The following is a 25568-nucleotide window of genomic DNA, read 5'->3' as shown; positions in this document are numbered from 1 at the left end:
TTCAGGACCTGAAGGTATGACCCACCTTGACTCTAAGAGACCATATGCAGTTCCACCTTTGTGCCTCACAAGGACTGCAAGTAATCAAGATGGTATCTGAGCCATTGTACTCCAGGGTGAGATGCCCACCACTCAGGACACAGATGAAAGAATGCTGCAGCTTTATCTGATTAACTTTCCCCCTGATTTCCAAATAAAAAAGGTTGGCTTAAAATGGAATATAAGATGGCCTACTATGGTACAAACCCACCATCTTCTCAGATCATCAGTCATCTAAATAAAGTGCCCATAAAGATTCAATCTTTGTCTCTGCTTGTTGGGTTTGGTAGGTGACAGGCAGCAGGAACGCCAGCCTTTCCTGTTTCATGGCATTTCTCCCCAGCAGCCTTCCATTTCTTCATTCCACTGAGGAGAGGAAATAAGGATGGAGGACCCTCCACTCCACATTTCCTGTCAGACATCTACTGTTTGCCTGACACCATTAACTCTCTCAGTCGAATGAGTTCAAAGCAGACCACTTTTAAAATTTTGACTAAGGATCCATGCAGAAATCTTGGCACTGGTTCTTCCAGGGGATTTTATACTCTAATTAGTATCCCTTCCTATATAAAGAAAACCCTCTAAGAACATACAAGGGCAGGCTGCAGTTGTAAACAGCAACATCAACCAACCATGTGAGTTTCTGACCAATGTGGATGAAAAGGAGGCACATACTAAACTTGACAAACTCAAGGGAGGCCTGTGTGGTTGCTTTACAAACTCATAGATCTAAAGTACCCACATATGACGGTCTGACCTTTTAACTAAAAGCAGTTGATGGTAGAAAGTTATGTCCTAGGGCAGCATTTTTCCCTAAAAAAGGTCTATCTTCACATTAACTGAGCTTGTCTTTTTTTGCATCTAGGATAACATACTTGATAAACAAGCCTTTGGAATAACAAAGTAATCTTTTATTCCCTTAGTTTTTTAATTATGTTTTTATACTCACCTATGTAAAAGAAGTATGTGTCTAACATTTTACTTTTTATCTATCCCCAGAGTTCCATCCAACCTTTTCTTTCTTTCTCCCACCTCACTAATCAATCACCAATGGATTTCATCTAAGCCACTTACACCTCCTTTTGATTGTACTATATAAATTAAGGTGCAAAACTGCCTTTTTCCAGAGTGTTTTCTCAATCTGTTGAGGGTTTGCTTCCTGGCAATTGTCATCATTTGCTCAAATAAACTCATACAAATTCTTACAGTTTTGGATGTTTCTTAGGTTGACAACAGAGGCTCGAACAAAACAAAACCTCTGCCAAAAACCATCATCCATGGTTTCTAAACCAGTATACTATCACCAGACCACAGAAAAGGATCAGTCCCTCAATTCATTGCCAGGATGTTCACCTCATTATTTTCAATGACTCAGCATCAATCTGGCTAAAAAAGTTCATCTTTGTTCTATCATGGAGATAACTTGACAATTTGAACATTTCTCATAAATGTTATTGATGCTTGTAATGCAGGAGCTCCAAACTGCAGAGTTGCTTAAATGTCCATAATATTCTGAGAAAAACACCCAGAGGACTAGTAGATGTGGACATGCCATTTATTACTCACATTACAGGGGAGTGCACCAATGATGACAGGTTGGTGCAAGAGAGACCACACTCTCTGTGTCTGCAAATTGTTTTAAGGGGTCCCAAAGGAGGCATGTGTCTTATGCATGACTCTAATCAACATTACGTCAGTGCAAAGAAAATGTCAAGAAGCAATCACAAGACAGGAAATCCCTCCTAAAAGGGGATAAAAAGTTACACTTCAATTTCCAAAATAATTACACATTCTTTCTGGCCAGGGTCCCCCTAATCAGCCCTCAGTTATGGGAGGGGAAAGGGCCATGTCCATTGATCCCACACTCCACCCCAACATTGCTCTTGCACCTCATATTCTTCTCGTTAATTCTTCTGATAGGGAACGTGTGTGGTGAGCGTGTTGGCACATTGCATCCATATACCACAATAAATCCTACACCACAAGACTAAAAGCACAAGACAGAAATAAAAGAGACCAAGGATGAGGGAATGCCACCAAGAACCTAAAGAGTTCTACCAAGTCATAAAGGGATCAGGAGCTATGGATGATATATAATTGATTTCAGCTCCTAGGGCAATTAATGCTTGGGATACATTGTTGGTATTATCAGGAATATATATACAATACTCTGTGTGCAGAATAACACAGGCACCCCCTGGGCAGCAGTGAGTAAGTCTAATGCCATTCTATTCTGCAGCAAAACTTTCAGAAATAAGAGGTATATAGCATGCTTGGTATAATTAAGGGTAAGTGAAGTATGATTTACTAGGGCCTTAATGGCTTCATGGGTTAAAATAGTACTTTCAGGGGGTATAAAAAAGGGCTAAGATATAGAAACACCACTCAAAATGCTTTACTTGACAGCATGACTGAAATGAGTCCCAATTCTGAGGGACACCTGAAAGAGTATTCAGTATTCATTCTGGGATATATTGTTCTCCCTAGGTGCAATATCCAGTCCAATTAAATGGGAGACAAGGCCAACCATATTAACCACAGTCTCACAAGGCTCCCCATGGGATCGGGTGGGCCTGCGTTCTGTTAGTAGGCCATCCCCAGTAGTCTGTAACAGTCATTACCATAATATTCTTGCATAGAGTTGCTGGTATCCACCCCATTAATTGCACAGGTTCATTTGCACTCCTGTTTCTGTGTTCAATACATATGGGTGTGGGCTGTCATACATCTCCCTGTACTACTGACAGACAGCCCACACCATCCCAAACTGCACACCTGAGCCATGCCTTGGTGTACTAGCCAGTGCTTTAATGAGGAAAACACCTTCTCATTCATCTGCTTTAGAAGAGGGTCAGAAGCCTTCCAGGAGAAAGTGCAGACTCGCCAGCAGACACGTGGCACCTGGATGGGTAGTCACTGGGAGATAAAAAGGCAGTAAGTGACACTCAGCCAGGAGCATATACCAGCTGCGCTGGTGGTTGCCAGCTGGGAGAGAACCAGAGAAATTGGGGAGCCAGGTGAAACCTGGAGCTGGGAGGAGATGGGCAATGACTGGCCATGACCCATATAGACTCTGGACTGGTCAGAGAGTTGGACTGTGTGGAAACAGGGTGCTTGTTAGGAGCTGCAGGCAGCACCCAAGGGGACTTTTCTCAAAAAAAGAACTGAGCAGCCATGCAGGGATCTTGGATGTGCAGCAGCTTGGCCAGCAAACAGGGAGAAATGGGGGTGCCATTTGGTCCCATGCAAGTCTCCTCATGGATTGATCTAAAGAGGGCAGCAGGGGTTCGGAGAGACAGCGGTGCCTAGAGAGAATTCTTCCAATAGTGGAACTGAGTTGCCCATCATAGACCTCCTGTGCTTCCAGCAGTCAGGGCAACAAAGAGGGAGGCGGAGGGGTGCAATTTGCTCCCACTCAATGCACCTCATGGGCTGATCAAAGGGTTGCAAAACATGGTGGACTATCAGCGCCAGCCTGGCACAAATGCACAGAGTAGACAATGTGGTCCACACAGTGCTCTGAGGGTGTGGGCTGGAAATTGGGCACAAATGAAAATTGTAGCCGAGACTGAGCCCCATCCTTTCAGAACTAAAGGGAAGGAATAAAATGGAGCCCAGCATGCCTCTGCCTGCAGAATCCCGGAAGACCTGCAAAACTGAGTTTTACATCTGTAAAATCAGCAGCAAGATCCCCCCTCCCCAAGAATAAAACAATAAGACCTGGAGCTCTGAGAAAACCAGAGATGAATCAAGAAGATAGATCAAGATGGATCAAGGTGAACACCAACAGCTGAGGCAAATTTCACTTTGCTATCTTTCAAAACTTGCATTTTTTAAATTTCTTTTTTCCATTCATTCAGTCTTTTTGTTTTGTTTGTTTTTATTGTTTGACTTTTTTACCCTCTCTTTCACATTTTATTTTATTTTTTTCTTTCATATTTCACTAGTATTCCAAATAATACACTATTCTTGTTCTTTTACTTTTTTTTTCAGATTATATATTTCTTATTATACTATTGTTTTTTCCAAATCCCATACAACATTCTTCCCAGGTCTTAATCCATTTCACCATCATCTTGAAGTTTATTACTATTTCAGTTAATTTTATCTTCTCTCACAGTATACCAAGTCTCTATCCCTTACTCTCACTATTTCTCCCCCATCCAACCTTGTATAAGCGCTCTTCCTTCTTAAGTCAGCTCACATTCTTTTTCCCTTCTAATAAGAATCTTATTTCTTTTTCCCCCATTTTTTTCAAAATGGTTTTATTAGTCAGCTTGGTCTCCATTCTTCTAGAGTAACAGACATCTCAAAAGATGCCAGTGCCTCCTAATAGTTTATGTTTTGTCATGTACACTGAGGACAGCCTCTCTCTCTCTCTCTGGGACATCCAAAGAGAGTGTTTCCACAAATGCTGGAAGTTATAATGTCAGCCTTTCTTTTTAGACCATGTCAAACAGGATGTTGGAAATTCATTGACAGGAACAGAGACTGAAGACTGGGTGTATGTCTATTCTTGTGCAGTTTGTTGGAAATCACAGAGCACAATGAAGAAGACCAAGCAGAAAAGTTGGGCAATGACCCTGAGATCTGACAAAGAGGGGGAACAGAGTGGGCTGGAGAGGCCTGAAGAAAGACTGAGGGAGGAGGCTTTGGGGAGAGAACTGAGGTAATAGCCACTAGGATCTCAGTGCTGAGTCATCCCCCATATAGCACCAGACATCTTACTCAGGCAGACCACACACCTGAACAGCAACAGTGGTCTCTTTCACCTTTTATAAACAGTGGTTAGTTGAGTAAAATGTCATGGTTATTGCTGTACTTTGCCAAAGGAACTTCTATTTGTTCAATATTTATTTGTACTTTAAATCCCATCACATACTTTCCCACTGTCCTACTCCATTTCACCTTCACCCTGCCATGATCAGTTGAGTAAGAAATTTTGTTTCATTGTGTTGTCTCTCTTTTTTTAAAATATTTTCTTTATTCACTCTCTCCAAACCTGGGCTTTCCTTACTCTTACTAGTTTGATTCCCTTATCCTTTCAAAATCCTTTACTGTAGATATCTCATATTCACTTTTGGCTTTTCTGCAATATACTTATTCCTATTCCACCTTCATTAAACTTCATTCAGCAGTCCTTGTTATTGAACCTACTGTGGTTTTTCTGCAATTTTGCTCCCATTGGTCCAGGACCTTTTTAATTTTACTTCAAACCTCATAGTATACTCTTCCCTCTTCTTACCTGATTGTTCCCAACACCATTTTGTGTTTTACTTACATTGTAAATGTTGTTCTCTCCCTTTCTTTGCCATGGTTCTATCCCAATTCTTATCAATTCTCTTCCCTCTAACCACACAACAAAATTTTCCCCACTTTTAGTCATTTCATATTCCCTTTATCATGTCTTATCCACAATCATTCTTCACCTTTATTAACCTTAGTTCAATAGCAGTAGAGACTGCTAATGTGGTAGAGAGGTTCTTTTTGCTGACATAGTTTTGGTGGTCTGGTAATACTGCTTTGTTAACCAACATCTGTACAACAGTATACAAGAGAAGGTGGGAGTTGTGGATAACAGTGCACCCACTGGAAGGGAGAACACACCAACAAAGAAGCCACCAACAGGTAAAACCCAAGTACACATCAGAGCCCACACGAATGGATAATAGGAAAACACTAGAACATCCAGACAAAGAGATTAAAGAGACCACATCACTGAGTCCCACAGTACCCCTACCACAGAATTTCACCCACAAAGACAACTGGCAAAGCTGAGCATCTGGAATTGCAGAAACAAACAAAAAGAGTAACCTGAGATGGTGAGACAAAGAACCCACAACCAACAGGAATGGAAGATTCCCAAGTAAAAGAGCTAAGTAAAATGGAGGCAAGCAAACTATTAGATATAGAATTCAAAAGAATGCTTATAAGAATGCTCAAAGAACTCATGACAACTATAAAGAACTGAGTAGAAATTATAACAGTATGAAAAAAAAGAGAAACTATAAACATGAACCAAGAAGAAATGAAGAATATAATATCTGAAATAAAAAATAAACAAGAAGTAATTAAAAGCAGGCTAGGTGAAGAAGAGCACCAAATTAGTGAGCTGGGAGACAAGGTAGGAAGAATTACCCAAGTAGAGCAGCTGCACGAGAAAAAAACTAAAAAAAAATATGAAGATATCTTAAGGACACTGCAAGACAACATGAAATGCAACAACATTTGAGCCATAGGGATAAAAGAAGGAGAGAAAAAAGAGCAAGGGATAGAAACCTTGTTTGAAAAAATGAGAGAAAACTTCCTAAACCTGGAGAAGAGAAAACCCATGCAAGTTCAGGAAGAACAGATGGTCCAATCAAGACAAACCCAAAGAGGCTTAATCCAAGATACATCATAATTAAAATTCCAAATTTTAAATACAAAAAGAGAATCTTAAAGATAGAAAGGGAGAAACAAGGAATAACATACAAGAGAGCTCCAATAAGGCTAGCAGATGACTTCTCAACAGAAACACTATAAACCAGAAGGGAAAGGCAATAAATATTCCAAATAATGAGAAGTAAAGGCCTGCAAAGGCCCAGCCAGGCTCTCAATGAAAATGAAAGGAAAAATAAGGAATGTCTTGGACAGAAGAAGGCTAAAAGAATACACCACCACCAAAGCAGTACTGCAAAGGATGCTAAAGGGACAACTTTAAGAAGAAGAAAGTAAGAGTGAGAAAGAAAGGAACACAGGTACAAAGGTAAAAAAATGTATAACTTCCTGTCAATAATAACCCTAAATATAAATGGATTAAATCAAAAGGCATAAGGTAGCTGAATGGATAAGAAAACATGACCCACACCAAGGCCACCTACAAGAGACCCACCTCAGAACAAAAGATCTACACAGACTGAAAGTGAAGTGTTAGAAAATATAATCCAAGCAAACACGCAGGAAAGAAAAACCTGGGTAGCAATATTATATCAGACAAAATGAACTTCAAAACAAAAGCCATAAAAAAAAAAAAACAGGGCACTTCATAACACTCAAGGGAAGAATAAATCAAGAAGAAATAAACATTATAAACTTATATGCACCCAACTTAGGAACACCCAAATATATAAGGAAAATCTTGGAGAATATCAAGAAACACATAACAGCAACACACTTATACTAGGAGATGTCAACACGTCACTGTCAACAATGGATAGATCTCCCAAACAAAATACCAACAAGGATATTGAGGCATTGCATATATATATATATATATATATATATATATATATATATCTATAAACTTTCATCCCAAAGAAGCAAAATACACGTTCTTATCAAATACACATGGAAAAATTTCTTTTATCACTATTATTATTTTTTCAACTATTCAAATACATTTGTCTCCATTTATGTGTCTGCACTTTCTTCTACCACACCCAACACCAACTTCCCCACCTCAATCCTTCCCCTCCTTGGCTTTTCCCAAGTGTCCTTCACACCTGTTCCTTGATCTGACCATTCCCCTTCCCCTCCCTGTACTCATCTCCCTCTCTTGTACTCCCCTCCCCCCACCCTTGTCAATTTCTTCTTTCTTTCAATGTTGCAGGTCATACTTTCCTTGCCTGCTTGCTTTGCTGATTAGGTTCCACTTCTAGCTGAGATCAAGTGGTATTCGTCTTTCACTGACTACCTTATTTCATTTAGCATAATGCTCTCCAGATCTATCTATGCTGTCGCAAAGGGTAGTAGCTCTTTCTCTCTTTTTGCTGTGTAGTGTTCCATTTTAAAAATGTACCATAATTTTTTGATCCACTAATTTACTGATAGGCACTTTAGTTGCTTCCAGCACTTGGTTATTATAAATTATACTACTATGAACATTGGGGTGCACGGGTTCTTATGAATTGCTGTTTTGGGATTCTAAGGGTATAATCCCAGCAGTGGAATTGCTGGGTCAAAATGCAGTTCCACTTTTAGATTTTTGAGGAAATTCCAAACTGTTTTCCACAGTGGCTGCAGCACTCTGCATTCCCACCAACAGTGTACAAGGGACAATTTTATCCACAACCTTGCCAGCACCCATTGTTTGCTGATTTATTTATGATGGGCATTCTGACCATTGTGAAGTAGTATCTCACTGTGGTTTTAATTTGCATTTCTCTGATGGATAGTGATGCTGAGTATCCTTTCATATGTCTCTGTGCCCTGTGTATGTCCTCCCTAGAGAACTGTCTGTTCAGGTACTCAGCACATTTGTTAATAGGATTGTTTTTCTTCCTGGAATGGAGTCATGTGAATTCGTTATATATTTTGGAGATCAAACTCCTGTCTGAGGTATCATTGGAAAACATAATTCCCCATACCATTGGCTCCCTTTTCATTTTACTGATGTTTTCCTTAGCCGTGCAGAAGTTTCTTACAATGATGAAGTCCCATTTGTTTATTTTTTCCCTTTATGTCCCTTGCTCTATAGGAGATATTGGTGAAAATATTGCATGGAATATCTGAGAATTTCCTGCCTATATTCTCCTCTAGGACTTTTATGGTGTTGTGACTTATATTTAAGTCTTTTATCCATCTTGATATTATTTCTGTGTATGGTGTCAGTTGGTGGTTGAATTTCAATTTTTTGCATGTAGCTGTCCAGCTCTCCCAACACCATTTGTTGAAGAGGCTATTTTTACTTCATTTTATGCTTCTGCACACTTTGTCAAATATTAATTGGCCAAAGAGACATAAGTATATTTCTGGGCTCTCTATTCTATTCCATTGATCTATGTGTCTGTTCTTATGCCAGTACTAGGCTGTTTTTATTACAGTGGCCTTGTAATAGAGTTTGATGTCCAATATTATGATCCCTCCTACTTTGTTCTTCTTTCTAAAAATTGCTGCAGTTTTTCAGGGTCATTTATGGTTCCATATAAATGTTTGAAATATTTTTTCTATATCTGTGAAATACATCATTGGTATTTTAAAAGTGATTGTGTTGAATCTATAAATCACTTTGGGTAGTATGGACATTTTGATGATGTTAATTCTTCCAAGCCACGAACATGGTATATGCTTCCATTTATTTGTGTCTTCTTCAATTTCTTTCTTCAGTGTTGTGCAGTTTTCTGTGTACAGGTCTTTTACCTCCTTGGTTAAGTTTGTTCTTTGGTGCTTTATTGTTCTTGTTGCTATAACAAATAGGACTTTTTTTCTGATTTCTGATTCTGATATTTCATTTTTGGTGTACAAAAATGCCTTCAATTTCTGAATATTGACTTTGTATCTTGCTGTTTTGCCAAATTCACTTATTAGGTCAAATAGATTTTTGGTGGAGTCTGTAGTGTTTTCTATGTACACTATCATGTCATCTGCAAACAATGGCAGTTTTACCTCTTCCTTTCCAATTTAGATGACTTTTACTTATTTTTCTAGTGTGATCACTGTGGCTAGGACTTCCAATACTATATTAAATAGAAGTGGTGAAAGCAGACAACCTTGTCCTGTTCCTGATCTTAGAGGGAAAGCTTTTAGTTTTTTTTCATGTTGAGTATGATGTTGGCAGTAGGTTTTGCATATATGATCTTCATTACATTGAGGCTTGCTCCCTTTCATTGCCACTTGCTGAGTGTTTTTTTATCATAAATGGGTGCTGTATCTTAAATGCTTTTTTCCACATCTATTGATATGATCATGTGATTTTTTGTCTTTCTTTTTGTTTATGCGATATATTACATTTATTGATTTGTGAATATTGAACCATCCTTGCATCCCTGGGATGAATCCCATTTGATCATGGTGGATAATCTTTTTAATATATTGCTGGATGCTGTTGGCCAATATTTTATTGAGGATTTTAGCATCTATATTCATCAGCGATATTGGCCTATAGTTCTTTTTCTTGGTTGTGTCTTTATCTGGTTTGTGATTAGGATGATGCTGGCCTCATGAAGAGAGTTTGGGAGTCTTCCCTCTTCATGGGTTTTTTACAATACTCTGAGAAGGACAGGGGTTAGCTTTCCCTTAAATGTTTTTTAAAATTCTCCTGTGAAATCATCCAGTCAAGGACTTTGGTGTGCCAGAAGTTTTTTGATGACTGCTTCCATTTTACCAGCTGTTATCAGTCTGTTCAGGCTTTCTGTTTCTTCTTCATTTGGTTTGAAAGGTTATATTTTTCTAGAAATCTGTCCATTTCATCGAGGTTTTCAAATTTCTTGGCATATAATTGTTCATAGTAATTTCTAACAATCTTTTGTATTTCTGTGGTATCACTTGTTATTTCTCATCTCTCATTTCTGATATTATTTATTTGTGTCCTCTCCCTTTTTTTCTTGATGAGTCTACTTAAAGACCTGTCAATTTTGTTTATCTTTTCAAAGAACCAGCTCCTGGATTGGTTGATCCTTTGAAATGTTGTTTTCAACTCTATGTCATTCAGTTCTGCTCTAATCTTGACTATTTCCTTCCTTGTACTTGTTCTGGGCTTTGTTTGTTGTTTTTTCTCCAGCCCTTGAAGCTGGAGGGTTAGGTTGTTTATTTGAAATGCTTATCTTTTATAGGTAGGCCTGCATTGTTATGAACTTCCCTCTCAGGACTGTCTTCACTCTGTCCCATGATTTTGCACTGTTGTGCATTCTTTTTCATTTGTTTCCAGAAACTTTTTGATTTAATATTTTATCTCATTATTGAACCATTCATTGCTTAATAGCATGCTATTCAGTCTCCATGAGTTGGAATGTTTTTTAGTGTTTTCATAGGGGTTGGTTTCTAGTTTCAAACCCTTGTTGTCCTAGAAAATGTTTCTTATGATTTCAATTTTCCTGAATTTGTAGAGATTTTTTTTGTGTCCTATCATGTGGTCTATCTTTGAAACTGTTCCATGTTCATTTGAAAAGAATGCGTATTTTGTTTCTTCCGGATGCAAGTTTCTACACATGTCAGTTAAGTCCATTTGATCTAATGCTTCATTCAGTTCCACAATATCCTTTTTGATGTCTTGTTTGGAGGATCTATCTATTTTTGACAGTGGCTTGTTAAAATTTCCTACTATCAGTGTGTTGCTATCTACATCTTTCTTGCATGTCTCCAAGATTTTCTTTATATATTTGGGTGCTCCTATATTGGGTACACATAGGTTTACAATGTTTATATCTTCACAACAGTATACAAGACGTCGAGGGCAGAGTGACTCTCAGTCAGTCATCCAGAGGGAAGAACCCACCAAAGAATGAGGTAACAACAATGAAAACCTAGTTACAACCACATAAAAGACATAAAAGGCAGCTCAAGAATCAAGCACAGGTGATCAAGGAGGTGGCATCATAAACAAAAGAAAAGACAAAATCACATGATCAAATAAATATACAGAAAAAGAATTGATAAGGTACAGCACCCATTTATGATAAAAACACTCATCAAAGTGGGAATAAAGGGGACATACTTCAATATAATAAATGACATATATGAGAAACCTATAGCCAACATCAGATACAAAGGGCAAAAATTATAACTTTCTCACTAAGATCAGGAACAGGACAACAGTGTCCACTTTCACCACTTTTATTCAACATAATATTGGATATTCTAGAAACAGTGATCATACAAGAAAAATAAATAAAAGGCATCCAAAATGGAAAGGAAGAAGTAAAACTGGATTGGTTGCAGATGTCATGAGAGTGTACATAGAAAACCCTATAGACTCCACCAAAAGTCTATTTGACCTAATAAGTGAATTTGACAAAACACAGGATACAAAGTCAATATTCAGAAATCAAAGGCATTTTTGTACACCAATAACAAATATATCAGAAACAGAAATCCTGAAAAAAATCCCATTTGCTACTGCAGCAAGAAAAAATAAAGTACCTAGGGATAAACCCAACCAATAAGGCAAAAGACTGGTACTCAGAAAACTACACAACACTGAAGAAAGAAACTAAGGAAGACACAAATAAATGGAAGAATATACTGTGTTCATGGATTGGAAGAATTAACATCATCAAAACGTCCATATTATCCAAAGGTATCTACAGATTCAACACAATCCCTATCAAAATACCAATGACATATTTCACAGATCTAGAAGAAACATTTCAAAAATTTATCTGGAACCGTAAACAACCCCAAATAGCCACAGCAATTTTGAGAAAGAAGAACAAAGAGGGATCACAATACCTGATATCAAACTATATTACAGAGCCACTGTAATTAAAACAATCTGGGAATGGCATAAGAATAGACACAAAGATTAATGGAACAGAATAGAGAGCTCAGAAATTAATATTTGACAAAGAGGGCAAAAGCATAATGGAGTAAAAATAGCCTCTTGAACAAATGGTGTTGGGGGAGCTGGACAGCCACATGCAAAAATGAAACTAGACCACCAACTTATACCATACACAAAAATAACCTCTAGATGGATAAGAGACAAATATAAGTCATGACACCATAAAAGTCCTAGAGGAGAACATAGACAGGAAAACCTCAGTTATTCCGCACAGCAATATTTTCACTGATATGTCCCCTAATGCATGAGACATACAGGAAATATAAACAAATGAGACTACATCAAAATAAAAAGCTTCTGCATGGCTAAAGAAAACCATCAGCAAAGTGAAAAAGGAACCAACCTTATGGGAAAATATATTTGCCAATGATACCTCAGAGAAGAGTATGCTCTCCAAAATATATCTAGAACTCACACAACTCCACTCCAGGAAGAGAAATAATCCAGTTAAAAAATGGGTAAAGGATCTGAACAGATACTTCTCAAAAGAGGACATATAGAGGTTCCAGAGACACTTGTAAGGGTGTTCAGAACCTCTAACCATTAAAGAGATGCAAATTAAAACCACAATGAGACATACTTCACTCCAGTTTGAATGGCCATCATAAACAAATCAACAAACAATAAGTGCTTGAGATGTTGTGGAGAATAGGGAACCCTAGTACATTGTTGGTGGAAATACAGACTGGTGCAGCCACTGTGGAAAACAATTTGGAAATTCCTCAGAAAACTAAAAATGGAACTGCTTTTTGACTTGGCAATTCCAATGCTGTGATTATACCTTAATAATCCTGAAACATCAATTCCAAAGAACCTATGCACTGCAATATTCATAGCAAAATAATTTACAATAGTCAAGTGCTTGAAGCAACCTAAGTGCCTACCAGTAAATAAGTGGGTCAGAAAACTATGGTACATTTACACAATGGAATACTGTGTATCTGAAAGAAGGAAGGAGCTACTATTGTTCGTGATAGTATGGATGGATCTGGAGAGCATTATGCTAAGTGAAATAAAACAGGCAGTGAAAGACAAATACCATATGATCTCACTTATAAGTGGAAACTAATGAAAAAAATAAACAAGCAAGCAAAATATAAGCAGAGACACTGAAATAAAGAACAAACAGACAGTGACCAGAAGAGAGGAAGTTGAGAGATAACGGGGGAAAGAAAGGAAAAGTTCCTCAAGGAACACGTAAAAAGGACCCATGGACAAAGTCAGAGGTAGGAACTATTGAGGATGGGAGGTGAGGGTGGGTGTGGTGGAGGAAAATGACAGAGAGGAAATGGAGACAACTGTACTTGAACAACAATAAAAAATGCAAAAAAAATTTAAGTAATAAAGTGTTTTTTCTCTTTTTACCTTTCTGATCCTATGACTCATTGTTATCTCCCAGTAGTCCCAGAGATGTTTTCCTAAATGCTTCCTGCCAAGTCTTTTGCAAAGGTACATGACAGCTGTTAAATTCAAGTTTTATTGATCTCAAGGTAAAAATGTCCACTCAAGTTCTATCATATTTTACCCACTTATGTAATCTTTAACACTTAGTTTCTTATTTTTCTCATTATTCTCAGCAAGGGTAGATCACATATATTTAGATATATTTTTAATCTCTTTCAGTATCCTATATTTGATAATGGGAATAAATAATAATGTCTTTGTACATTCTTTATGAATATTAAATAATACACTTAGAACAGTAGCTAGCAAGAATGTGTTCAATGTATGTCTATAATTTTTATTTTCATTATAGTTATTATATATTAGACACAATGGTCTCCTAATTGCCAGAAAGTATAAAGTAATGGAGCATAATGTCACTAAATGTCAACTAAATACTGGTTGGGTTTATTTTGAAAATCCCACTGAAGGATGCACTCCCTATAGAGTACTCCTTATGCCATATTTTTCTCATATCAGATTCTATTTCATACTTAATACTTTTCTAGGTACAGACTAGCAAAATAGATGGAATCTCATGTTTTCTACACACACATACAATTTATAAAAAGAGAAAGCTATATAAACTTAGAAATATTTGGGAGAAGACCCATGTGACATTTTTTCTGGACATGCCTGAATACCATTCATATTTCAGAGCTTTCTCTTGGATATAAATTCTGTCTTTGACAATGTTAATTCTATGCATTCTAAAGGGCACATTTTCTCTCCCAGGGAATATTGAAAGAATATACTGCCAACATCCTGACAGATTCTTTTTAGGGAGTCACACTCATCTTTTTCTTTGGCTCTCTGGAGTGAAATACTCAACAGTCAAATAGATAAAACAAGCAATTTGTCTTAAATAGTACTCATAATTAGAAATATAAACAAAGATTATTTTTCCCCTGAAAGCACTATTTTCTCAAAACTGGGGAAATGTCCCCCAAAACCTTCTTTTTCTCTTAAGTTTTATCCTCTAGCCCTGGCTGGTGTGGCTCAGTGGATTGAGTGCTAGTCTCTGAACCAAAAGTTCATTCACAGTCAGGGCACATGCGCTGGTTGTTGGTCAGGTCCCCAGTAGGGAGTGCATGAGAGGCAACCGCACAATGATGTTTCTCACCCTTTCTTTCTCCCTTCCTTACCCTCTCTCTAAAGATAAATAAATGAATGAATCTTTTAAAAATTTTTATCTTAACAATCTGAATTTTATAGGCTGAGCATAAATACAAAATATAAATAGTAAGATGAACTAGGCAAACGTTTTTGTCACCCACATAATGGAGAGATTTATAGTATTAAAAAAATTACAAACCAATGAGAAAAAAAGAACAATCCATTAAAGAAAAAAAGAGAACACCACAGTTTTAAAAAGTCTTAATTAACCTTAGTTTTTTGGGGTAAGTGCATAGATATATCTTTTAAAGTTTTAATTTTCACTTTCATTATGACTAATGAATATGAAAACATTTTCACAGGTTTATTAGTCACCAGATGTCATATTTTGGGAAGTGTGTTTAGTTCTATTGTTCACTTATCCCTTGGATTCACACATTTTTATTGGTTTATAGCAGTTTTTATGCATCTGAGAAACAAACCTTCTGTATTTACATATATAGGTAAGGTTCATTTCTTCTGGAGATTCTGAGAAAGAATCCATTCTATGCCTTTCTCCTAGCTTCTAGTGCCTCCAGGTGTCCTTTAGCATTCCTTTACTTATAGACACAACACTTCAAAAACTAGCCCTAGGTGGTGTGGCTCAGTGGATTGAGTGCCAGACTATGAACCAAAGGGTCACTGGTTCGATTTTCAGTGCAGAGCACATGACTAGGTTGCAGGCCAGATTCCCAGTAGGTGGTGTGCAAGATGCAACCACACATTGATGTTTCTCTCCCTCTTTTTCTCTCTCCATTCCTTTCTCTAAAAAACAAACAAATGAATATATAAATAAAATGTTTAAAAAAACACAAAACTAACTTTATCTTCACAATATCTCTTGTGTACTGTGTCTTCACATATTGATCTCCTCTGTGTCTCTGTGTGTGCTTCTCCTTTTCTTTTTCCTAATTCCCATAAAGATTTTATCATGGCACCCTGGCTGGTGTGGCTTAGTGGATTGAGCACCAGCCTGTAAACCAAAGGGTTGCCAGTTTGATTCACAGTCAGGGCACGTGCCTGGGTTGCAGGCCAGGTTATTTTTGGTAAAAACACTCAGTAAAGTGGAAATAGAAGGAGCATACCTTAACATAATAAAGGCCATATATGAAAAATCTACTGCCAACATCACATTCAATGAGCAAAAACTAAAAACATTCCCTTTAAGATCAGGAAAAAGACAGGAGTATCTGCTATCACCACTCTTATTTAAGTACTAGAAGTACTAGCCACAGCAATCAGACAAAAAGAAATATGAGGCATCCAAATAGGAAAACAAGAAGTAAAGCTATCATTATTCACCAAAATACATGATATTATGCATAGAAAATCCTATAGGCTCTACCAAAAAACAAGACCTAATAAATGAATTTGGCAATTAGTGAGATACAAAGTCAATATTCAAAAACCAATGGCATACTTATACACTAATAATGAACTATCAGAAAGAGAAACTAAGAAAACAATCCTATTTTCTATCACAAGAAAGAAAAAGGACTTAGGAAAATATTTAAGCAAGGAGATAAGAGACCCGTACTCAGAAAACTATGAGACACTGAAGAAAGAAATTGAGGAAGATACAAATAAGTAGAAGCATATACCATGTTCATGGATTGGAACTTAACATCACTAAAATGTCCATATTATCCAAAACAATCTATAGATTTGATGAAATTTCTATTAAAATACCAATGGCATACTTCACAGATCTAGAACAAATATTTCAAAAATGTATATCAAACCAAAAAAGACCCTGAATAGCATCAGTAATCTTGAGAAAGAAGAATAAAGAACATTACCTGATATGAAGTTATATTACAAGGCCACTGTAATCAAAACAGCCTGGTACTGACATAAGAAAAGACATATAAATCAATGGAACAGAATACATAGTTCAAAAATAAACCCATGTCTTTATTGCCAATTAATATTTGACAAAGGAATTCTGGCTAGTGTAGATCGGTGGATTGAGTGCCGGCATGTGAGCCAAATAGTCGCTGGTTTGATGACCAATAAGGGCATGTGCCTTGAGTGGGGGGCACACAAGTGGAAACCACACATTGATGTTTCTCTTCCTCTCCTCTCCCTCTCTTCTCCTCTCTCTAAAAATAAATAAACAAAACATTTTTAAAAATATATTTGACAAAGGAGGCAAAAACATGCAATGAGGTAAAGGCAGTCTCTTCAATAAACGGTGTAGGGAGAACTGAGATAGTACATGCCAAAAAAAGAAAAAAGAAAAGAAACTAGACCACTATCTTATACCATACACCAGAATAAATTGAAAATGGATAAAAGACTTAAATATAAGTCATGATAACATAAAAATCCTAGAGAAAAATGTATGCAGTAAAATTTTGGATATCTCATGTAGCAATATTTTTGTTGATATATCTCCTAGAACAAAGGAAATAAAGAAAAAATAAACAAATGGGACTACATCAAATTAAAAATCTTCTGCACAGCTAAGGAAACCATCATCAAGATGAAATAGAAACTATATGGGAGAACAAATTTGCCAGTGATACAGCAGACAAGGTTTTAATCTCCAAAATTTATAAAGAACTTATATGACTCAATGCCAGAAAGACAAATAATCCAATTAAAATATGGACAAAGGACCTACATAAACATTTCTATAAGGAGGACATAGAGATTGCCCATAAGCATATGAAAAAATTCTCCACATCACTAGCCATCAAAGAAATGCAAATTAAAACCACAATGAAATATTATTTCACACCTGTCAGTATGGCTATCATTAATAACTCAACAAATAACAAGTGCTGGTGAGGGTGTGAAGAAAAGAGAACCCTAGTGCATTGTGGGTGGCAATACAGACTGTTGCAGCCACTGTGGAAAACAGTATGGAGTATCCTCAAAAAATTAAAAGTGAAACTCCCTTTTGACCCAATTATTCCATTTCTGGGAATATAATCTAAGACTCATGAAACACCAATACAAAAAAATATATGCACCCATATGTTCATAGTAGCATTGTTTACAATAGCCAAGATCTGGAAATAGTGTTATTTCCTGTCATCAGATGAGTGGATAAAAAAGCTGTGGTACTTTTCACAATGGAATATTATGCATCTGTAAAAAAGAAACTTTCACATTTTGTGACAGCATGGATGGAACTGGAGAATATCATGCTAAATGAATTAAACCAGTCAATGAAAGACAAAGCCACATGATATTACTTTTATGTGGAATCTAATGAACAAAATAAACTAATGAACAAAATAGAAATAGAGCATTGATACATAGAACAGCTGACGGCTGCCAGAAGGAAGAGGGAGACAGGATGAAAAATGGTGAAGGAATTAACAAAAAAGCATTTATGCATAAATTTATGCATGGATAGCAATATGGGAACTGACTTGGGGAGGGAGAGTGTGGGATTGGGTGAAGGTGGAGAAAGGGAGAAAAGTGGGAACAACTCTAATAGCAGAAACAATAAAAAAAGAAATACTTAAAGAAAAAAAGGAATAAAATCTAATTTATATATGAAAGGTCTTATCCTGTCAGTAGTGCTATTGAGTATGCTTTCTGATTCACCATGCTATTTGCAGGGTTGCAGTAGAAAAGAAGGACCTGGTAGTTTGTTTCTCTGTTGCATGTACAGTGGCAGCCTTGACCCAGTCCTTCCATGTGAGAATAAGCACCTTCTAATTACCAGGAAGACTGTTTCCTGTTACTTGAAGATACATGGAATCCTCAGTATGTTAATCTATGTTTGATTGTATGTGATTAAAAGTAAATATATTTTTTGGTTAATGAACATTTCCTTATGTCTTTCATAAAATATTAACTTTTCTAAGCTGTTGTATAATAACATAATTGTGTTTTTCAAATGTTAAACTGTCTTGTTAAAACTATGGATTTTTAAATACATTTAGCAATTCTCTTCACTTAACCATTATAAAAAATAAAAACTAGAGACTTCAAGATGGTGGCAGAGTGAGTCAAAGTAACACTGACATTCTCCTAGGACTAATCCAGAACTACCGCTAAATTGTGGTGAAATCACCTGGTAAACAACTGAACAATAGCGAGAGGGATGCCTTAAAACCTCAACTGATGGAGGAATCAGCTTTGGCACAACCTAATCAGTAAGGAATGTGCTAGAGGCTTGAGAAGGTGGAATAGGCATTCACGAGAAGAAGCATCAGAGAGATATTGAAATGTTCAGTTGGATCCCCCTGAGAAGAGCAGGGTTGAAACCATAAGCGGGGATCTCCAGCTTCCACCACCAGAGCCCCAAAAAGCACACAGATAAAAGCCAGAAGTGAAAATCACCAGTGTGCTCTCTGCCAGAGACAGGTGGCTGGAGATGCAAAGAGCCATTTAAAGGGCCAATGCAAAAATTTGTAGTGGCAGCCACTTTCCTGGGGCTCTGGCGGAGGCAGGGGCAGAATGGGCTGGGGCTGCCGGAGGAGAGACTGGAGAAAGAGGCTCGGGGAAAAAAACTGAGGAAGTAGACTGGGGAGTCCCAGTGCTGACTCACACCCCATTCTGTAGCTGCCATCTTGTTCAGGCAGACCACTCCATCAAGCAACAGCAGTGTGAAAGGACACAATAGCCATGCTCCTGGTAGGCTCAGCCCAGGCCTAGCGTTGAGCAGGCCAGAGTGCTGAGTACAGAGCAGAAGTCACAGATAGTAGATATCTGGCTAAAGGGAATGAAGAGTGGTCTAGAGACACTTGAGGAAAATCTATCAATGGATGTACTGGGGAGAGAAACAAGGGAGTAGCAATGGAAACCCTGGTGCTGACTCCTCCCGCATATGGCAGCAGCAATATTGTTCAGGCAGACCGCTCTTCAGAGTGGAAGGGAGGTGAAAGGACAAAATAGCCCCACTCACAGGAGGGACTCTGCCCTGCCCTGACTGCTGAGGGCAGAGGGACTAGATTAACAATTGGAGGAGACAGACAGACAGTAGATTCCTGGACATCTCTTAAAGACTGCCTATGGTCAGATGAGATCAACAGCTGACATCATTAGAGGCAGATCAAGAAAGAAAGAAAGAAAGAAAGAAAAGCAGTCTCCTACTAGAGAAGTTCACACCACAAAGTCAGGAAGTCAGATCAGATCAACTTAAAAAGCAGAAGCAAAAAAGAAGAGTCTCACAAATAATGGGAAGAAGAAAAAAAAACATTCCTCAATTGAAGGGGAAGCAGGAATCCCCAGAAACAGAACTAAATGAAAGAGAGGCAGGTAAACTTTCAGATATTAAGTTCAAAACAATAGTTCTAAGGCAGCTCAGTAAGCTCAGTGAGCTCAGAGAGAATTACAAAAAACTACAGGGAATTTATGAGGAATTTCCAGAAAGCTATATCAGCAAAGAAAAGGACATAGAAACTAAAAATAAGAAGCAAGAGGAAATGAAAATACAATTTCTGAATTGAAGAACAAGGTAGAAGGAATCAAAAGCAGGATCAATGAAGCAAAGGATCAAATCAGTGAGGTGGAGGACAAGGTAGAAAAATGCTTGCAGAGAGACCAAGATGATGAAAAAAGACTCAAAAAGAATGAAGAGGCATTGAGGGAAATACAGAACAACCTGAAACATAATAATATCTGTATAATAGAGATACGACAAGGAGAAGAGGAGGAACAAGGGATAGAGAACCTGTTTGAAAAAGTATTGATGGAAAACTTCCCTAATTGGAGGAGAGACAAAGTTACAAAGTCCAGGAAGCACAGAGGGTCCCATTCAAGAAGAACCCAATGAAGTTCACTCCAAGACATATCATCATTAAAATGGCAAATATCAAAGACAAATAGAGAATCCTAAAGGAAGCAAGGGTAGGAACATACAAGGGATCCCAGATATGGCAAACATCTGACTTCTCAACAGAAACACTACAAGCCAGAAAATGGCAATAAATATTCCAAGTAATGAAAAGGAAGGGCCTGGAGCCAAGACTACTCTACCCAGCAAGGTTCTCAATTAAACTAGAATGCAAAGTAAGGAATTTCCCAGAAAAAATAAAGCTAAAAGAATATACATTTACCAAACCAACACTGTAAGATATGCTAAAGGGACTGCTTTAAGAAGAGGGAAAAAGAGAGGACCACAGATACAAACAGAAAAAATAATTAAGTACCCATCAATAATAACTTTGGATGTAAATGGATTAAAAGCCCCAATCAAAAGTCATAGGATAGCTGAATGGATAAGAAAACATGACCCACACATGTGCGGCCCACAAGAGACCCACCTCAGAACAAAGGACCTATATAGACTGAAAACAAAAGAATAGAAAGAAATATTCCAAGCAAACAGACAGGAAAAAAAAAAAGCAGGGGTAGCAATACTTACATCAGACAAAATAGATTTCAAAAGAAAGGCCATTAAAAGAGACCCAAAAGGACACTTTATAATTCTGAAAGGAAGAATCCTTCAAGAAGACATAAACATTGTAAACGTATATGCACCCAACTTAGGAGCACCCCAACATATAAGGAAATCTTGGAGGACTTCAAGAAAGATATACACAGTAATACACTGAAAGCAGGGGATTTTAACACGCAACTATCAAAAATGGATAGATCTTCCAAAAAAAAAAATCAACAAGGATATTGTGAAACTAAATAATGCATTAGACCAACCAAACTTAACTGACATATGTAGAACATTTCATCCCAAAGAAGCAAAATACACATTCTTTTCAAATGCGCATGGAACTTTTTCAAAGATAGACCACATAATAGGACACAAAACAGGCATAAGTAAATTCAGGAAAATTGGTGTCATAACAAGCATTTGCTGAGACCACAAGGGCTTGAAACTATAAACCAATCTCATAGATAAAACTCAAAACCATTCCAACTCATGTGATATTGAATAGTACACTATTAAACAATGAATGAATCAACAATAAGATCAAAGAAGACATGAAAAGTTTCTGGAAACAAATGAAAATGAACAAACTGTCCAAAACCTACAAGACACAGTGAAGGCAGCCCTGAGTGAGAAGTTCATAGCAATACAGGCCTACCATAAAGAGATTGAAACATTACAAATAAACAACCTAACCCTCCAGTTTCGACAACTGTAGAAACAACTGCAAACAAAGCCCAGAGCAAGTAGAAGAAAGGAAATAATCAAGACCAGAGCAGAACTGAATGACATGGAGGCTAACAGAACTCAAAGGATCAACCAATCCAGGAGCTCATTCTTTGAGAAGATAAACAAAATTGACAAGTCTTTAAGCAGACTCATCAAGAAAAAAAAGGAGAGGACCCAAATAAATAATATCAGAAATGAAAGAGGACAAATGATACCCCAGAAATACAAAGGATTGTAAGAAATTACTATGAAGAATTATATGCCAAGAAATTTGAAAACCTCAATGAAATCCACAAATTTCTATGAAAACATAATCTTCCATCACTGAATGAAGAAGTAGCAGAAGGCCTGAACAGACCAATAATAGCTGGTAAAGTTGAAGCAGTAATCAAAAGACTCCCAAGACTCCCAAAAGACAAATACCATATGATCTCACCTATAAGCGGAACCTAACCAACAATACAAAGATGCAAGGAAAATAAGACCAGCAACACTGAAAGGAAAAGAAATCAACAGAGACAAGAGGGAAGGAGGGAGGAGGGGCAGGGAAAGGGAAGGGAAGGAGCAAGTCAAGGAACATATAGCAAGGACTCATGGACAAAACCAAAGGGGAAGAGCTGAGGGAGGGAAGGAGGGAGGGGACAAGGGAAAGTGGTGGGGGGGAGGCAGAGACAAATGTATTTGAAAAAATAAATTAAAATAAAACTTAAAAAAATAATAAAGTAAAAAAAAAAAAAAAAAAAGGACTCCCAGCACATACACACAAAAAAGCCCTGGACTGGATGGTTTCATGAGAGAATTTTACAAAACACTTAAGGAGGAGCTAACCCCTGTACTTCTCAGACTATTCCAAAAAATCCAAGAAGAGGGAAGACTCTCAAAATCTTTTTATGATGCAAGCATCATCCTTATCCCAAAACCAAATAGAGACACAACCAAGAAAGAAAACTACAGGCCAATATCGCTGATGAACATAGGCACTAAAATCCTCAACAAAAAATTAGAAAATTGCACCCAACAATACATTAAAAAGGTCATCCACTGTGATCAAGTGGGATTCATTCTAGGGATGGAAGCATGATTCAATATTTGTAAATCAATAAATGTAATACATCACATAAACAAAAGGAAAGACAAAAATCATATGATCATATCAGTAGATGTGGAAAAAGCATTAGATAAAGTACAGCACCCATTTATGATAAAAACAATCAGCAAAACAGGAATAAAGGGGGCATACCTCAACATAATAAAGGCCATATATGGAAAACCTACAGCCAACCTCATATTACACGGGCAAAAACTAAAAGCTTACTCACTAAGATCAGGGACAAGACAAAGATGTCCACTTTCACCACTTCTACTCAACATAGTTTTGGAAGTGCTCGCCACAGCGACTAGAGAAGAAAAAGAAATAAAAGGTATCCAAATTGGAAAGGGGGAAGTATAACTATCATTGTTTGGAGATGACATGAATGTGTACATGGAAAACCCCATAGACTTCTCCAAGAAACTACTCAAACTAATAAGTGAATTTGGCCAAACAGCAGGATACAAAGTCAACATTCAGAAATTGAAGATGTTATTGTATATCAAAAATTAAATATCAGAAGTAGTAATCAGAAAAAAAAATCGCCTTTGCTATAGCAATAAGAAAAGTAGAGTATCTAGGAATAAACTTAACCAAGGAGGTAAAAATACCTGTACACAGAAAACTATACAACATTGAAGAAAAAAAATTAAGGAAGACACAAATAAATGAAAGCATATACCATGTTTATGGATTGGAAGAATTAACATCATGAAAATGTCCATACTACCCAAAGCAATTTACAGATTCAATGCAATCCCTATTAAAATACCAATGGCATATTTCACAGAAAAAGAACAGACATTTCAAAAATGTATGTGGAACCATAAACAACTCCGAAGGGCTGCAGCAATTTTGAGAAAGAAAAACAAAGTAGGAAGCATCACAATACCTGACATCAAACTCTATTACAAGGCCAATGTAATCAAAACAATCTGGTACTGGCATAAGAACAGATACATAATTCAATGGAACAGAATAGAGAGCCCAGAAATAACTCCATATCTCTATGGTCAATTAATTTTCTACGAAGGGTGTAGAAGCATAAAATGGAGTAAAAATAACCTCTTCATCAAATGGTGTTGGGAGAGATGGACAGATACATGCAAAAAATAATATTCAACCACCAACTTACACTATAGATAAAAATAAACTCAAGATGGATAAAAGACTTAAATATAAGTTGCAACACAATAAAAGTCCTAGAGGAGAACATAGGCAGGGAACTCTCGGATATCCCACACAGCAATATTTCCACCAATATGTCCTGTAGATCAAGAGACATAAAGGAAAAAAATAAACAAATGGGACTTCATCAAAATAAAAAGCTTCTGTACAGCTAAAGAAAACATCAGCAAAATAAAAAGGGAGCCAATGGTATGGGAAAATATATTTTCCAATGATACCTCAGGCAGGAGTTTGATCTCAAAATATATAAAGAACTCACACAACTCCACTCCAGAAAGACAAACAAGTCAATGAAAAAATGGGCAAAGGACCTGAACAGACACTTCTCCAAGGAGGACATACACAGGGCCCAGAGACATACGAAAGGATGCTCACCACTACTAGCCATCAGAGAAAAACAAATTAAAACCACAATAAGATACTACTTCACACCAGTCAGAATGGCAATCATAAATAAATCAACAAACAACGGGTGCTGGTGAAGTTGTGGAGAAACGGGAACCCTGGTACACTGTTGGTGGGAATGCAGACTGGTGCAGCCACTGTGGAAAACAGTGTGGAAAATCCTCAAATATCTAAAAATGGAACGGCCTTTTGACCCATGGATTCCACTGCTGGGATTATACCCTAAGAATCCTGAAACACGAATTCAAAAGAACCTGTGCAGCCCAATGTGCATAGCAAAATTTACAGTAGCCAAGAGCTGGAAGCAGCTAAAGTGCCCATCAGTAAATGAGTGGAACAAAAAACTATGCTACATTTACACAATGGAATACTATGCAGCAGAAATAAAGAAAGAACTACCCACTTTTGTGACAGCATGGATGGAACTGGAGAGCATTGTACTAAGTTAAATAAGCCAGGCGGTGAAAAACAAATACCATATGATCTCACCTATAAGTGGATCCTAACCAGCAAAGCAAGCAGGCAAGGCAAATATGACTAGGAATATTGAAAGAAAGAAGAAACCAACAAGGGTTGAAGGGAGAGAGGGAGGGGGTACCAGGGAGGAGAAGGGGAAGGTTAGAACAAGAATGAGATGTGAAGGACACATGGAGGAAGCCAAGTTGGGGAAGAATTGAGGGAGGGAGGTGAGGGGGAGAAGTGGAAAGCGGTGGCTGGTAAATGGAGAGAAATGTATTTGAAAAACTAAAGAAAAAAAAGAAAAAAAATTTTTAAGTTAAAAATTAAAAATAAAAAATCAACTGAGTTCTGTGCATTTATTTAATATGTTTCTACCTTACTGAATTTCATTTATTCTGTGAATTGTTTTGCGGTGCCTGTAGGGTGCTCTCTATGTAATATATCAGCTAAAA

This window comes from Pteronotus mesoamericanus, unplaced genomic scaffold (genome assembly GCF_021234165.1).
Source record: "Pteronotus mesoamericanus isolate MK-2021 breed Mesoamerican mustached bat unplaced genomic scaffold, CSHL_Meso_final scaffold_85, whole genome shotgun sequence".
NCBI lineage: Eukaryota > Metazoa > Chordata > Mammalia > Chiroptera > Mormoopidae > Pteronotus > Pteronotus mesoamericanus.
The sequence above is the reverse complement of the archived record's forward strand: the minus strand, read 5'-3'. Positions refer to the sequence as shown.